The 17,786-nt window shown below is 38.0% G+C and overlaps 1 protein-coding gene across 6 annotated transcripts in view; it reads left to right on the top strand.

Moving 5' to 3' along the window:
• The window catches only part of KCNQ1 (potassium voltage-gated channel subfamily Q member 1), a 397,025-nt gene that overhangs the window by 247,218 nt on the left and 132,021 nt on the right, over nt 1–17,786 (top strand). The window lies entirely within an intron of this gene.

Genomic DNA, 17,786 nt, shown 5'->3' on the forward strand with positions numbered 1-17,786 from the left:
AGGCTTTCTGACAAAAGGCGTGCTTGCCACACCCTTTTACATGCATTGGCCTGTGTAATTTTTTCACTAAGTAGAGCTTTTAGGTATATTTCTTCAATTGAAAATACTGCATTAAAAAAAAAAAAAAAACTTTTACAAAAGCAAATTAAGAACAGATGTAGCTGAGCAATACTTTTTAACCCAGGAGTAATAAATGTTTGGAATGGACTGCTGTGAAGGTTATTAAGACTAAAACACTGGGGTCATTCAAAAAAGAGTTGAGAGCATCCAAGGGGATGGAATTGGAGTAGAAAAGAAGTGGATAACTGAACATTATCCACTGCATTCTTGATGATGCATAATACCCTATGCACTTGTTTTATGCTTAAGACTTGAAAATCTATCTGTGCTAGTTAAACATATACTAAGGATTATGCCTTGGTAGAAGCTATGGAAAGTTGATTATAATAACAAATGCCAGCAAGCTAGTCTCTGGACTGTATCACTTGGGAGAAGTTGCAGCAGGAGAAGAGCTATTTGACTTTATTCCTCCTCCAATCTCATGGAAGACATAGATATAACAGTTTGAAACATTTGAAAAGATTGCAGTTTCATCATGGTTGTGGTTACTGTGGAGAGAGATAATGCAAAGTGAGGAACATCAAATATTAAGGAAAAAGTAATATTCTAAATGTAGTTTAAGTTCATATTGAATTGTTCGTTGTAAAGATGGGAAATGGAAGCTTGATGCTCACAGTTGAGGTGAATGAACAGCAAAAGTACCGTGCTCTCTGCTTAGATATCTGTTATTCATGGCATATTATCAGATATTTGTCCAATCAAACATCTGGGAAAGTCACTCTGTATGAATGCTGTAGGCATTGCTGCAGCTGTACCTTTCTCAATTTTGCCTGTAGGAAAGCCTAAAACTTCACTGTAATATTTTATAATATAAAAAAGACAGAACAAACCATTTTTACTGCTTTTGTTTGTACACATATAACTACAAGAATAACTCTTAACTGTCCAAGCACTGTGAGAGCCTAAAGGTTTCCTGTGGAAATGAGAAATTGTGTCCACAAAAATTGTTGGCTCCAAAGGGACATCCACAAATCAGAAGCTGCAAACAGAAGTTTGGGCTTCATTGCTTCTGGGTACGTGGTATGTTGAATCTGGTAGATAGGTACTGCAATCTAGTTCTCAGATTCATGACTGAAGTTACTGTTGATGAGTTTTTAGACCAAGAGAGAATAACAGAATGAAGAACACTGTGGTTTAAGTTAGTAAATCCTCTGCTAGGATGTTTAGAGGGCTTAATTTTGTACTGTGAAAGACAAGAAAAGGTGGAGACAATTTACCTGTTGTACTGACTACTCAAAAGTAACCACATCAAGTAATTGCTTATGCAGAGTTTTCAGTTACTCTGATTATCAATAGCCTTCTGAACAGTAATTACGCCTCACAGCACAGTGTCAGATGGCTCCTTTTACCCCTGTTTTTAAGATAGCAAACCTTAGGCATTCACTTCAACCATTTTGCTTCTAGCTGAGGTTGGTTTGAGACCCAGCCACAATCTACTGTCTGATTGCCCTCCCTGGACCTGCCAACAGGAGAAGAAATTAAGCAAATATTTCTTTTTGCTCCCACTTGAGAAAATAGCATCCGCTTTCTACCCTGTGCGCTATTTATTCTCTGTGGCCCTGTTGAGTACCTGCCATGGATCCAAACACCTGCCAAGCTCAGGCACACCAAGCAGCCCTCCGTTATAAGCACCATTCATCAGAGCTGCGAGAAAGGCAGCGTGCACAAATGACTGGAATACAATGAGAAGTCTGTAAGCTTCCAACACCTCGGTGCAGTTGTTGCTGAAGTTGTTGTAAAACAAAGGGTAACTTTCCCTTTCACTGTCTTACAAGGATCTTGTTGACTACTACAGACCTGAACTCTAACCTTGTAGGCTATTGTTCGCCCAAAATTATAAAATATTTATGAGTGGGGAAAAGGCACAGCCTTTTTTGTTTCCTTACGAGACTCTGACAGCAGAGTAAAGCGATCAAATTTTTATCCTAAATTGTGAGGATTTCTGGGGTGAGGCATTCTGTAGCCAGTGGTTGCACTTGTAAAAATAACAAAGAAAAAGCAATAAAGTAAAAGATTTGCAAATCACATGAGGCCTCAGCAAGAAGCGATTATCTTCAGAGGCAACTTTAGTAGAGATAGGGAAGAATGTCTTGCCAATTTGCTGCCTTTCTGCCTTTGTTCCCACTGCAGGACGGTCCAGTGCCCATATATTAGCCCTGTGTTATCCCAGGGTGCCTTACACATGTGCCTTGCCATGGTGGAAACAAAGGCTACATGACATGACCTCTTTTCCTGTGCACGTTTTAGCCTGGAGCCATGAGTCCAGCCTGCCTTAACTGATGACAGTCTACCAGGTGCTTTCTGATCTTAATCTCCTGGCTGAGCCATAGCCCTAACGTGGTAAGCTATAAATCTCAACAGGTCACAGAGAAGGCTGCTGGTGTCATTTCTAATTGACCTCAGGGAAAAGCGACCGGCTTACTTCATAATTTCCTAGGTTTACAGATTCACAGGCTGGCATTTGCAAAGCAACGCTCGTGACTTTTCAGTAATAAATTAAACTGGAAAGCCTACAGCTATAATAATTTATGATCTTTCTGCTGCTCTTATAACACATGTTAATTGGAGGAAAAAATTATTTATAGAAAGTATTCAGTGCAGGACTGGGAAGAAAAATAGCATTGGAAAGCCAGTGTTTTCGACTGAGTAAACTCTTCAGCGTAAACATATTTAGCATTTTCTCTGCAGTAGTAAGAAACAGGGTGCAGTGCTGGAGCAGAAAGCCAACAGCTGCTTAATGGCACACTTTGCAGTTCATTCCATGAAGCTTATTTCTGAGTTTTATGCTGAGGGTTTGAGCCCTGGGGGCTTGATCGATCTTTGGTTGCACAAATCTGTATGGCTCAAACAGTTCGGGTGAGATGTGGTAGAGCTAAGCTAAGGACTGGGTTTATTTTGTTTCTATCTAGGTGTAATAACGTGAAAGGACGTCAAAGCTCTTTGAATGAGCTCTCGTGACCTCTGCCAGCAAACCAAGCAGTTGCTTAATGGCTAAAAATGATTATAACTGTACCATTCCGATTTTTTTTTTTTGCAAAGAGGGAATGTAATTAATCTCAATTAATGCATATTTAATTAGTACAAAAGCTAAAGAATATTAGGAACAATTTGCTATTTAAATCCTTTATTGGAGCCTTTCCTTTTTTTCCTTTTCACATTTTCAGCACACAAGCATTTAAAATGAGTTCAATGTCATTTTAATGTGGAATAACCAAATATTGTACTCCTTTAAATCTGAACAAAAATTTTGTTCTTAGCAGAAGTTCCAGGAATTGACTAAAATTTCAAAATTGTTAACTCTGATTCTTACCAAAATAAATTTCCAGCTGCAACTGAATAATGAAGATCTTAATTTTTGCCCATTTTCCAGCTGTCTTCTGTGTTCAGTTACTGCTTCAGAATTAACCACAATTACATTATTTTCTGATCTTTCCCAAATCCTTTGGAACCTTTTCCGGGAGGCTTCTTGGGAAAGATGTGCTACACAAAACTTTCAAAAATGAAACAAAGTGATTTTCTACCCATTTTTGAAGAATGAAATACTAACCATGCGCATATTACTTTTACCTATCCAGTAAGAATTAAACAATTTGGAAGACTGCCTTTTAGCTGCTCTTTTTTCAGTATCAGCTTTAAGTTATCTTTAAAAAGTAATGTAGCACTTTTTAAAAACACAACACTAATTTCCTGATAGACAAATGAACTTTACTATTGGGTTTGTTTTGGGAAGAATGATTCATTTATTCAGCTCACTGCTTCTGACTGGTTTTAATTTGTTATTGATTCCTTATGGATTGTTCAAGTCACAAGTTATTTCGTAAGAGCTGTGCCACTATTTAACTTGGCATTTCTGACCCAAGCTTAGCTCATACACAAAGCTGTGGATCTAAGACACTTAATCAACATTCGGTCTGGTCTCATACTTGTACATCACATTTATATTCCAACGTTACTGGAATGGTCTAAGTGAGGCAAAATATAAACACACTGAGCTAGGAAAAAATAAATTTCACCTTTCAGCTGTCTTTCAGCTCTGCCTGGTCACCTGTCTTTTAATAAGTTAACTCCATAACAAACTTTCCAGAGAAGTGCACAGTGGCATGGAACCACTGTATTTGAGAATGTGCATCTATGTCGTGCTCCAAAGTGTGGTTCCTTCTGAAATTCTGCTCAGAGGCTTTGTCATAGCCAGCCTTTGCAATTTGATTTTTTTTTTTAAGTTTATTTCCTATATTAATTATTGCAAATAGCTGCTTAATGCTTGTATGCCTACAATATGATTTTATCTGAATGTTACAGAAGTTCATCCTATGGTGTTTTATAGCCCACATGAATTCCTTGGTTATGTTCTCTGACAAGTGGTTGTTGAATATCATATAATGATGCAGAAAATAGGAAGACTGTTGCCAGTCACTTGCAGTGACTTTGCCCTTTAATTTAAATTTAATAAGGAGATTTAGCAAATTAGCGTGAAGATGAGAAAAAGCAGTCCAGTTGCATGCAAAAACACTAGGAGAAGTTGAGAAATAACATGTACCTAAGCTTGCAAAATCAGCAGTTAACTCCAAATATATAACAAGGAAGAAAAGGTTCTAGGAGTAAAGCGACTTAATTTGCAGCTCTTTTCTAGGAAAGAAGACTGTTTGTTATTCCTTAGTGTTTGATGAATCTCATACATGCATATCTACAAATGCCAATAGCTTCATCTCTGTCTCTCTGATAACCCATGCTTCTGCCAAGTATTCTGATTTTAGACCATTTCAAAGGTACTAGGACACCAAAGTGAGTGTATATTTGTTTGGATTACCAAAAATAGTCAATTTATTTAAGTACTCAGCTTAGAAACAGGTCACTGTGAGCAGCTTTGTTGCCTGTTTCACACAAGCTGGAGGCCACCTCCTGGAATCCAAAGTGTCGAGAAGCCCTGGAGCTGTGTCTGGCTCTGCAGCGTGGGCAGCTGCTGTGGCTAAACCCAAGTTAGAAAGGCAGAGGTGTTTCCCCATGAAAAACATGGATGAGTGTTGGGTAAATCACCAACCTGGTAGTACCTAGTGATGTCAAGGGATGCTCAAAGAAGGACCTACGTTTTTGTGTTATTTTGATAAAAAGATTGTTTTCCTGCAGATAAAAAGGGGGAAAGTTTCTGGCCGTCTCCTTGATATATATATTCACCCAAACCCACTTGAGCTGTGTGGGCTGAATTCAGGCTGAAGTCCTTGAAGCTTGGCATCATCCCTATAAATGTGCTTAGCTGTACGAACAAAACCAGGTATGGCTAGGTCTGACCTCTCTTGCAAGATTTAAGGGCTGTGAAGGAAATTCCCTCTAAGGAGTAAAAGTAATGACATTTTGATCCCTTGAGAAATGCTGTCATAACCCTGCCTAGATTCTCACACTGTTTGGATTTTATTTTTAGCTCTGACATTCTTGAAGATTAATAAGCATAATGTTGCTGAAATGACTCTGCCAGTGTAATGTTACCTGAACAAAGTGCTGTGTAGTTGAGTAATGAAGCTGAAACGATAGCTTAGGGAGAAGCACATGCTACAAATGGCACAATGTTTTAGAAAAAATCCTTTTTCAGTTTTGTTATGTCAGTGGTCTTTTGACTTATTGCTGTTTCAAGGCACTTGCTAGCTAGTGAGGTACAGATAAGCATACAATTAAAATTGCATGGAGTTTCTGACTAGGGGGATGGGAAAGTCGAATACAACAGAGAGGTAAATTGCAAATGCACTTCTCTGTTTGTTAACGGACCTATCTCTTTAGCATAAGCCCAGCATATATTGACAAGCAAAAAGGCATTTATTGAAGCTGTAAGCTGAAACTGATGCAAAAGCAGAAACACAGTTTTTATCTCAAGTTCAGAAGACTGAGTTCTGATTCCTAATGGTTGTTAGTAAGTATATAAATATGGACTGATTCCACCTAAGCCAATGCAGTTACTCTGGATTTAAAATGTTGGAATATTTGAGAAGAAAACTTTTAGCAATAATATGTACTGCAGGAACTGGCAAATATCCATTCATAGTTTTTTATATCTAATAAGACTTGTAAAAAAAAAAAAAAAAGTGAAAAGTGTGAAAAGTGTCTTAGTGCATACATTGTGTAACTTGGTGAAATGATATATTTTCATATCTACTATTGTTAATATTAAAATTATCTCATTTTTTCCTTCAATCTTAATAAGTCATGTGAGATTTTTTTGCTACTGTTTTGCATAGGTACATCTAAAAAAAATCTAGTTGTGTAAAATTGAACCTGCCAAGTATTGCTGAGAAAGTTAACACAAGAGACTTGTTTGTAAATGTTATGAATGGTACTCAATGAAAACTTTGTTTGATTTCACTTATGTTTAGTATAATTTGTTCTGCTCTAGGGCATCCTGAGAATAGGAGATTGTACGCAAATGAATACTGAGTGAAGCAAAGATCATTAAGAGAGGAACTGGGGGGGAACCACACATGCTGGACACAATTATGTGTGTGTGTTATATTATGCTATCTTGGACACATCAGCACTGACTGCTTTGTTCCTAAGAATGACCTTTGATCAAGAGAGACTGCATGTGTCTTTGGTCATTCCCACATCCTAGGCTACTGTAGATGAAGGGAATTTCTGTGGTGTCTTAACTATAATCTCACTGGGAGCTGCCTCATTGTGTGCAAACACTCTGGTAGATGTCTGCCTTGTTGGGAGTTTACAATTGGAGGAAAGGATGGTGGCATTACCTCAAGCATACTAGGCATTGTGCCAGTGTAACTGAGCAGATGGTGACCTGTGGGTCATGGGACTATATTTCTGAGATAGATGGGAAAGGAAATTCTACAGTTTGCAGACCAGATGGAGAGTTCTCACAGAGCTGGCTAGAAGGAGGGTATCCACACGCATGTGTGTGTAAGAGAATGTCAAAGCCAAGGAAACTAGCAAGTGGATATTATTAAATGTAGGAAGAAAAGCTTAGCAATGGCTGTTACGCAAGAGAACGTCAAGTAATAAAGGTGTTTTACGTGGCTGTTAAATACAAATACAACATTCACAAGTTTCCCGCTACTTCGCTCTTGTTTTCATTACACAGCGTTTGATTTACTCCTATATAACATGTCCATAATTAAAAACAAAATAAAACAAAAACTATTGCTTTTATTCAGAAAGATAAGTGATTTACTTTCTCTGTAGGATTTACTTCATCCAGATTTTTCTTTCAAAGTGGGGTATGTTTCCCAATAAATGGCTTATATATATATATATATATATATATATATATATATATATATATAAAGACAGCACCGTGTGCAGATTTTCTTTGCCTAAAAAGATGTTCTCTGTCTGCCAGAATTTACTTCTTTCTCCTGTTATTATTTCTTTAAGGCTCTTTGAGGCATTTAGTTGTGTTGCTTGAAGGATGCATGCAAAGCAAAACAGATATTCCTCAGGCAGAAAAGAGAGCTCTGGCTGCCAAATGTCAACATTCATGTAGATTTAATTTGCAGGTTATTTAGACATTGAAAAAAATGCTGCTATATTTGCCTGAAAATGTAGGCAATGTTCAATCTGAGAAAGACTAGCAAGTGCCTGACAGATTTTGTGTTTCATGAAATAATATATGCACCGCTAAAATAAGGAAGAGAGGTTTTTGTCTGCGAAATTTCCTTTCATTCTGTTTTAATGAATCCATGTGCCAGTACATAATCCATAATCCATTCCAGGAAGGAAAATTCAGTTGTAGGGTCTCTTTCTCAGGATGGCAATTACAAACAAATCAATAAAAAGAACCTCCTCCTGGTCTCTCTGCAGCAAGTGTGGCTACAGGAAAGGGCAGTTATTGTGCATTGTTCAGAAGGAAAAAATGAAGCCTTGAGCTCTTTTTGCTTTCCACCTTAAATAAAACTTAAAAAGAAAACCGTTCAAGAGAAGCCCAAGCAACCTTTTAAAGAATGAAGAGCACAAAAGTAACGAATACACCTAGAAATATAAACTATAGGATCAGACCATAATATTCTGGTTGCTGTTATATTTCATCTTCAATTGAAACAAGTGGCATAAGTGCAGATAGCATTAACTGTGCCATCAAGTAAGTAAAAAGTATATAAAATAAAGGAACAGCAGAACTGGTATTTCCAGGGGGAATTACTGTGGGAACTACTAATGATACTGTCTAGAGAATTTTGTTTCCTTCAATTTCCTTGAAGGCCAATATTCATTCAGAATTGGATATATTAGCATCTGTTGTTTGAAAACTTAAATTAACAATAGTTTTCCACCACTGTTTTCCTTTTTCTCCTAAATCTTAATGGCATTTAACCGTATCCCTCGAAGATGACTGCACTAGAGGGCGATTGATGCAGACACCCTTTAAACTCAGTACAGTGGTTAAAACCTTTGTGGACAGTTGTAGAATGGGAGTCATCTCCATTGAGCTTTATTTGTACTGAGGAAAGTCAAGAAAAGTTGAAGGGAAATTGGTGTTGCTCCTTCCAAGTGAGTGCTTTAAATACTTGGCAAGTGGTAGAAGGAGCTGATGCTGCCTTTTCAAAGCCAAACTCTGGGCAAGATTTCACCCAGTAGTCACGTCCTTAAACCTGGACACCTCTGGACTAGTCTACCTGAGTATCTGGCCAGCAGGTAGATGTCCACCTCTGGGACAGAATCAGGACATAGTGGCATAATTTTAGGCTTGTAGGTGACGTTTATGGGTAGAACCTGGTATCTAGGTAGATAAGTTCCTCTGAGGTAAGAAAACACATCACTGTTTGGGACTGAGATGCTTAAAGAGGTGTTAGGTTCCTGTCTCTTTGTGCCTGTCTCTCTAATCCCAAGGCCCCAAGCAGCGAAGCACATGCCTAACTTTTAAGCACAAGTGGTCTCACTAACTTAAATGGGACTACTCGTGTACTTATAAGTTAGACATATGTTAAACTGCTTGGTTGAACTGGGGCCCAGATTTCTGCTTTTATGGAAAACTCACATGTGCAAACAGTAATAGCATAATTAATCTCTTTTCATGAAGTGTTGGTTTTATTAATTTTACTTAGGACTTATTGTGCGTAGTACTTTTCATCTTCAAGGCCTTTTACAAACATTAGCTTGGGAATTTAAATTAGGTGTATGGTTGTGGGAATTGCACAGTCTTATATCTGACTTTGCAATTCTGTACCTCCACGTTCTTGGCAGGAGGCTCCTGCCATGCAGCTGGTTTGGCTGAACCAGGAACTTTGGCTCTGTCTCCACTTAGCACCTTGGCAAATTATCTCCCAGGTGGAATTCTGAAGGCTGTAAGTGGTTTCAAAGCTTCTTCCAGATCCAGATTTTCAAGCTAATGACTTCATTCACCACTGAGTGAAACAGAGGTGGTGACATAGGCTGCATTTGGCATGTTTTGCTCTTATCCCTTCCTTCTCTTCACCACAAGCTACTCAGAAACAGGAGAAGAACCAGAAATGTATGTTGGCCAAAATTTCATTTAAGATATTGGCATAATTCTCACTGGTTTCAGAAACAGTTGACATACAGGCTCTGATTTCAGCTCTGCCTCTATATGAATTCATCACAGCCTTTATCCCAGTGTGTAGAATCTCAGCATCTGATGATGGAGGGCCTATTCTGAGCATGTTTCTGAGGCACAAGAATCATTTGGGGATACAGTGAATAATGATGGTTGATTTAGTTGGTAATGCTGCCATGCATGGTACTTTACCATATGAAAGGCCTGGATGGCAGAGACTCCTGAGTTTTCTTCAAGAACCAGCAGAAGCCCCATTGTCCTACAGTTTGGTTGACTTGCTTGCTTAGAGTGGGGTTTCTTGTTCCATATATATCACTGGGTGCAAGCCTTGCTATCCCTGGGCCCTTGGTTAAGTTTTCTCACTGTGAATCGTGTTAGTAGCAGCTTGAGTAGGAAAATCTAGTGTTTGGGTGTTGTTTTGTTTTCAGGAAGAAAATTTCCTTAAAAGATATTTGTTCAGTGTTTTCAGCAAAAGAGCTCCTCCTACTGTTGCAATTTCCTTCTCAAAAGCAGGTGATCAAGATACTTACTTTTGTCCCTTTCATAGTAAAAATTCACATTAGCTCATGTTGCAGAAGAGGAATTACTGTCCTATTCTGTTTTTCTGTTCATGAATGGGCTGAAGATAAGTTGCTTTTTACACATTGTGAGCCTTTTTTCTGTGGGTGGCTCTATAAAATACTTGGGTAGGTTGCTGACTTTGATATTTTTCTGCTTACTGAGTAGTGTATTTATTGATGGCTCCCTGGGAAGATACGGGGCTCAGATGAAATATGGGGAAAACAGTTTTCTGCCCAGCAGCCTTTATAGCCAGAAGTGCTGACACTGTCCAGCACTGATTTTTCCCTTCACCTTTCCTGGAGATAAATGGAATGTTTAACTAGTGCAGTGATCAAGCCGATAAAATGCATTAAATGACTCAAAATATCGTATGAGGTAAGGGAATAACTAGAATGCTGTGTTTATGAGCAGGATGATCCTGTAAAAAGATGAACGCTAGGTTATAGGAGGTCTTGGATTTAATGGTGTGCTAGTGTTCATAACTGATGTGTTTGCTGCTGTGCTATGCTTAAACAATATACGTGGGAACTCCTGAAAGATGCTCTTCACATAACTAATAAGCCACTACAAATCCCGTAAAGGATCACAACCTTTAAATAAAAGTATTGCCTCATTAGGAATATCAGAAAATAGAGTGTCTGAATAGAGATGAAAATAGAGCTTGTGACTTAACAGTTGAAATGCAAATCTAATTAGTCTGGCATTTTGAAGTATTAACAGGGAGCCATAAAAAAGATGGATTTGAACGAAGAAATTTGTTGTAAAGAAAATACTGGATAGTGACAAAAGCCCAATTTATTAACACTCCATGATGTGGAAACAATGAGAAGGGCATTAATTACTTTACTAGTACCTATTTTGCACCATTGCCCAAAGTAATTGGTTTATTGACCTCTTTGTAAACCTAAATAGTTCTAAAAAAAAAAAAAATGATCTCAGTGCTAAAAATAATTTCTGTGGAGGAATGTAGGTCTATTCGTTCTGTCACATATTACCTTGAATGTAAGCAATGCATTGCTTCAGACATGTCTGAATCTATATGCAGGGCAGGATTTCTGCACATTCTGTGTCCTAGAGCCATGTTTGCAGGCGTTATTCTTCAATCAGTGCTAGTGGTTTTATTGTATTTATGTATTTAAGAACTGATTATAAGAAGATATATATTTGGTATGATCTTCTACTCTTATTTGAATTCCAATTATCTTTATCTGTATACTCTTAATAATTAATCCCTGGAAAGAAGTTCTCCATTTATATTTTTTTTAAAAACTGATCTTAGTACTTCCAGACCTCTGCAAGGTAGCACATGCAGCACTTTGAAAATACATGTTGGCTGTAATTTATTTTGTTTGAAAATTGTTCCTTTTTGTAAACAGTGTGACTCTTTCACACTTAGGCTACATATAGGCATAGATTATACAATGTTTTTTTTACTCCATACCATTTATGAATGAATATTTTGAAAATATGGACACAAAACAAAATTAAATGTCACCAAGAGACAGATGTATGGAATTGAGTGGAATAACTTCAGATTAAAATTTGGGGTATGCAAAATTGGTGTTTTTTCCTCTTGGGGAAAAGAAAGCAGGTATAAGATTTTTAGAACGTTTCTGTGTTGCTTGAGGAAAAGCTGAACAAAAATGTTTCAGCTTATTTACATTGACAAATTATATCAGCCTTGAACCACTGAAATGTTTCATGGAAGCTGATGTCAGGTACTACTCACCCATATATATGTTGCCTAGCTCCCAGGAGTTTTCTGAGTCACTGAGTTGCGTGATTGCTGTAGTATCCCATTGTTTTTGTACTTCTTATGTTAATTAACAATTTATAGCTGACTAAGACTTTTTTTAAATACTAAATTCACTGTAGGAATCTTGTTTATTTCTCACTGTTGCAGTAATGGACTAGCACATGAACTTAAATTACTATTTCTTTTGGGTACGAGTCAATACGGGCCCAAAAGACAGATGATAAATAGCAAACAAGTAATTTTGGCTTCTGTTTTTTTTGGAATACGTTAAGGACAGAAAAGTTCTTCATTAACAGCTGGAAGTGGGTGCAACCTCTGTGAAAGTCAATGTAATTGCAGTAGGCAAGTGGTGGAGGAATGCCTGGTCAGTGTGTCCAAAGGGGAAGACAGCTGATACAGTGCAGTCTGTAACATTGCTGTAGGCAGGGGTCTAGTTAAATCTACAAAGTTAGTGAAATTTAGCTTACTGAAACTTTCAGCTACAGCTGGAAAGCTATAGCTGTAGTTCTCAGAATATTATTTTTTTCTGGAATATCTTGCACTCAGAATGGGACTTTTTATTCATGGTGTTTTAAACATATTTCAGCAAAGATCATAATTAAGTCTCTATCAAGTAAGTCTATTCATGTGCTTAGATATCTTCCTGAATAATTTTCCCTTCATTCAAGAAGCGCTCTCAATTATCTTTCTCTTCCTGTTTACCTGCCGTTTGTTTTTTGTGACTGGACATTGGACTCCCACTTCATGTGTGGATGGGACCATAATATTTCACAGAATGTCTCAATCTGGAAGGATCCTGCAAGGATATACAGCTTCCTTCCCTCTCTTCTTCCATGTCATTCGATAGACATTCTTCCTGTGTACCTGAGCAGGGAGACTCTTGGCTTCAGGCATCTGCCTGCATTTTCTGCTTTACAGTACCTATAAAGACCAGTGCCGTAACTTTATCATTAAAAATATGTGTGATCCTCACTTCAGTCAAAGCTTAAAATGTTTAGCATGTTAGTTGCCTTATTATAATACATAATCTGTAAAGGTGACAAAAGTCCAGTTAAAAGATGGAGTTGATAAGGCTGAAGGATCTCAATTTGCTAGATTTGGAGGATGGTTTTGTGTCCCATTTTATCTAATTCATCAGAAGGTACTTGGTGCTTCAGGTCTCTTGGGGTGTGTCTGCTGAAATAGCATCCCGTTGTGTTACTTAGATATAGTAAATAAATAGTTTGATATAAATCTGCAGTACATGAGGTGTGTAATGGGAGAGAATTAAGCCTGCTTATGTACCTGAAAAGTTACAAGGGAAAAATGTTTTCTTGTCTTATTTGATGTGAGGAGTAGGAGAGGCTGCCTGTTTATATTTGCTTGGAGGGGAGGTTGCTTAGTTGTTTAAATATTATAAATGTTAGATTGAAACTGTTACCAGTCTTTCTTCACTCCTCTGTGTGTGTGTGTGTGTGGTAGCGGTGGAATAGTCAAAGCTGTTTCAGAGCTAGAATACCTTTTTTTGGATGTGTAATCTTCAGTCTTTGTGATAGTAGGTGTTAATTTCCATAGGCCTTGTCTTCTGGCTTCTGTCATCAGGGCACTTTAGAAAAGAAACAATGCATTTTGTTTTGTATTCAGACCAAACTTTTGGGTAAACTATTTAGATATGATCTTCACCTATCCTTTCTTAAAGGGTAGAGAGAGGACTTCACACAGGAATGTTGCTCTTAATGCAAGTAAATTGGTATCATGTTTCAGAGGAGCTAAGCACTACATTTTCCTATTGAGTATTGCTCCAGAAACATTCACACATTGCATTTTATTGCCATCGGAAGGTAAGCTATTCTTGCACAGTATTAAAAAATAAAAATTGCTTTCAGGGTTTTGTTTTGTTTTTCAAGTAATAGAGGGAGGTGCAGAATTTCCACCATCTGTGCAAAGGATGCAGTGAGTCAAGATTTTTTAAGTACTTCCAACTCTTCAAATTGGCATCGCAGCATCAGAGCATAACCAGTGTTCCCCGTCTGATCTTTTCCTCCCCCAAATCCCTGGTGAAAGTGGTGCATGTTGCTGCATTAAAGTTTTTGTTTTTGTTTTCTCTACATTTAGCTCAGTTGGTTTATGGAGGCAGCCTTTTCTGTGCAGAAATTTTTAGAGCATAATAAAGCTTTCATTCATAAGAGAGCAGCCTCATGTTTACTTTTTTTGGCAGAATCCACCAGTTGCCCACCAGAAAATCTAAAGTAAAAGCAGACACGTGCATATGAAATACCTACCTATACCCAGTGTGTGACTGGGTTCCTGAGGAAATTGGTCATATCATGAATTTAGGTAGTTGGCTTCAGTTTGGACCATGTCGTAAGGAAGTAAAAGTCACTCCTATGCAATGCTGACAAGTGATGTATGTGATGTTAATCTAGGTTGTGAGGTGACAGGTGCTTATGCACCACTGCTTCCCAAGCCATTTGGTAGAGAAGCCATGAGCAAAATACACATAGAAACTGGCCTACGTTTCCTTTAAAATGTGTTCCTGAAAAACAATAAGAGGACAAAGAATGAATGAATTAAATAAACAACAGAATTCCTGTTCTCATTTTTGCAGAAGAAATAGGGCTTGCTTTTTTTAGTGCTGTGAATCAACACCTGTTTCAAACATTTCACCACTGAAGAACGGAAGACTACTCAGTTGACTTCAAAGAAGATACACCTAACTGTAAATAAATAGATCTAATTCCTAGCCCTGGGGATGTTTGAAATTTCAGCTTGAACTTTGCAGATCTCAGTATTTACATAAGGTCCAGAATTTTGAAGTGTTTGCAATCCAGACACATATCCTACTGTTAATTTTTGGATATGCACACAAGCTTGGGTTTATCGGCATCAATTCAGAGGGTAGGTCTGGTCATCTTTAATTGTACATGCAGACAAAAAGCAAAGCATACTTGAACAAACAAGCTGAATCTGGTTTTTTCATACCTATTAAAATACAGTGTGTAGGAAATAGCCACTAAAAAGACAGTTGACCGTTAAAAAATTTGAAGAAAGAAAAAAGTATTGCTATGCACATCTCATTGGAAGAGAAATTCCTGTCACATTCTTCAGTATTTTTCTTTCTTTACTTGCTCTAAAAACTACCATCTACTGATCCTGCTGACTTGTACTGCCTGCCAGGCGTGGTTCCTTGGACCCTTTGGCTGCTGGGGCTCTGAGAAACCTTCACGGTATTTCAGTCTGAGTGTTACATCCATTAGGGAGCATAGCACATCACCACCTCACACTGAACCATTGGTTTCATAACCTCTTTTCAAGAGATTTGAGGAGCCAACAAAGAGAAGAATTTTTGCTCCATTAATGAGTTTAAAGGTAGTTAAGCTTGTTATGAAGACTTTTAGATGATTTTGTAAATAGAAAGGCTTTAAAACAAAAAGGTCTACAAAGCTGTTCTAGATTCCATCCAACAAAGAGACTGTATCATTCAAAATGTTAATGTTGTTTGTCTCTTCTCCTTCATTTTGGTCAAGCAGTCCCATATAAGTCATCTCAGTGCAGCCATTATTTATAGCTAATAATCTTCTTTAGCTGCCAAACCGAAACTAGATCTCCTTCACTCTCGAGCTGAAAGTGCTTTTCTTTCTACAATGTGCTGGAAATGAGCCAATTTACCAGTTCCATTAACTTAATGAGGTCTGACAGCCTGCAGCAAATTTTCTCATAATCTCTCCTGGATTTAAATTTGGTGCTGCACAAACAACAGAGTATGACCAAGTAGTTGCTTTTTAACTCTATGTATTCTAAGCAAAATTCTTTACTCATCTTAACTACAAGGACAATTAGAGTCTTTCTTTTTTACAGGCAGTATTTTCATCATGCCATCATTATTGCATTTACTGATTAATATACTTTTTAATCTTAAAAATCATCTGAATGCCAGATTTGTGTTGACCTGTTAAATGTCAGTATTAAAGCTTCAAGTGATTTAAGTGCAAGTGATTTCAAGTGTAGTGCTGTTGGTGGTGGAAGAGGGATGGTATTTATTTATTTTTATAATACACCTGAATGGTTATATGAGCTGTGAGGTTATGTCATGATTTTCACAGACTAATAAATAATCACTCTTATAAGGTCAACAGTAGTTTTAACGCAAGGTTAATCCTTAGCTTCTGTTTCCTAATACTTCCAATGATTACTGTTCATAAAGGCTGTAGTATGTTACCAAATTCATAAGAAACACGATTGCTTGGCAAATTAAGTAGGACAAAAGCAAAATCTTGCTTTTCTCTCTTGCTGGAATTACACTTTCCTAGCAGTGACAGTGATATGCTGAAGGCAACTGATGGCAAAGCTGAAAAAGCAGGATTGTTACTCATTGCAAGAATAGTGGGTTCTTATTTGTGTTTGCTGGTACATCAGATTTCTGCAATACTGGGGAAAAAAAAAAAAAAAAGAAAAAAAACAAACTTTAAATTTAACAGTGTGGCATTGTGGTAGAAAATTGCTAGCAACATACTCTACTTTGTTTGAAAATGAGCTTAGAACAAAGGTTTGACCTGAATATAAAGTTACCAGTGGTGTTTGGCTTCACTGTGTTAAAGCCTCCTTTGTAAAGCTTTTACTTACACCAGCACTTCCTGAGAAGCTGTACATTTTATCCTGAAGTGCTTTGGACACTACAAGACCCCACTACTTTGGGTAGAAGGTATACTGAAGGAATCTTAAGTATGAAAGTAGGTGACAAAGCACCTCAGGCAGAAGTATGCCATCTTATACTCTTCACTTGGAGAGACTTCATGCATGGACCTGGTGTATTTTGCATTTTATCGCTATATTTGTAAGTATTAGCATCACAATAAAAATAGCCTCAGGCTGAGTATTTGCACATCAACAATTAATAATAATGAAAAAGGTGGGATGATTTCAAATCTATTCAGTTTGGGTGAGCTTTAGAGGGTTTGGGCTGTGGAGGATTTTTTCTGATCCAAGTAGAGTGTAACCACTCTACTCCACAGTCCTCCTGTTAACACAAGTTCTGCAAACATTTAATCTGTAATACCCACAATTTTCCCCAGAACAATCTTTCAGTGAGCTGTTTACAAGAGTGAAAAAAAAAAAAAAAAAAAAAAAAGTTAGGTTTCATCCATGCAAAATCTTACAGGATTCTGTAGCTCATATGGGGTATTGCCCACTGCAGTCAGTAGAAGTATTCATAACGGCAAGAGATGAGGAAAAGGCTGAGGTAGTTAATGCCTTCTTTGCCTCATTCTTTAGTAATAAAACCAGTTCTCCAGGTATACAGCCCCCTGAGCTGGTAGGTAGGGACAGGGAGCAGAACGGAGCACTCATAGTCCAAGAGGAAATGATTAGTGACCTGCTGCACCACTTAAATGTACCCAAGTTAGATGGGATCCACCTGAGGGTGCTGAGGGAGCTGGCAGAAGTGCTCACCAAGCTGCTTTCTGGGATGCCCATCTATAAGAAGGGCCAGGAGACCCAGGGAACTACAGGCCTGTGAGTCTGGCCTTGGTGCCAGGGAAGCTTGTGGAGCAGATTATTTGGAGTGCTATCACAAAGCACTTACAGGACAACCACGTGATCGGGCCCAGTCAGCATGGAGTTATGAAAGTCAGGTCCTGCTTGACGAAACTGATCTCCTCCTATGACAAGGCAACGTGCTCAGTGGGTGAGGGAAAGGCTGTGGATGTCTACCTAGGTTTAGTAAAGCTTTTGACACCATTTCCTACAGTATTGTCTTCGAGAAACTGACTGCTCATGGCTTGGATGGGTGTGCGCTTTGTTGGGTTAAAAACTGCTTGGGTGGCTAGGCCTAAAGAGTTGTGGTGAATGGAGTTAAATCCAGCTGGA

Source organism: Oxyura jamaicensis, chromosome 5 (assembly GCF_011077185.1).
Source record: "Oxyura jamaicensis isolate SHBP4307 breed ruddy duck chromosome 5, BPBGC_Ojam_1.0, whole genome shotgun sequence".
Taxonomy (NCBI): Eukaryota; Metazoa; Chordata; class Aves; order Anseriformes; family Anatidae; genus Oxyura; species Oxyura jamaicensis.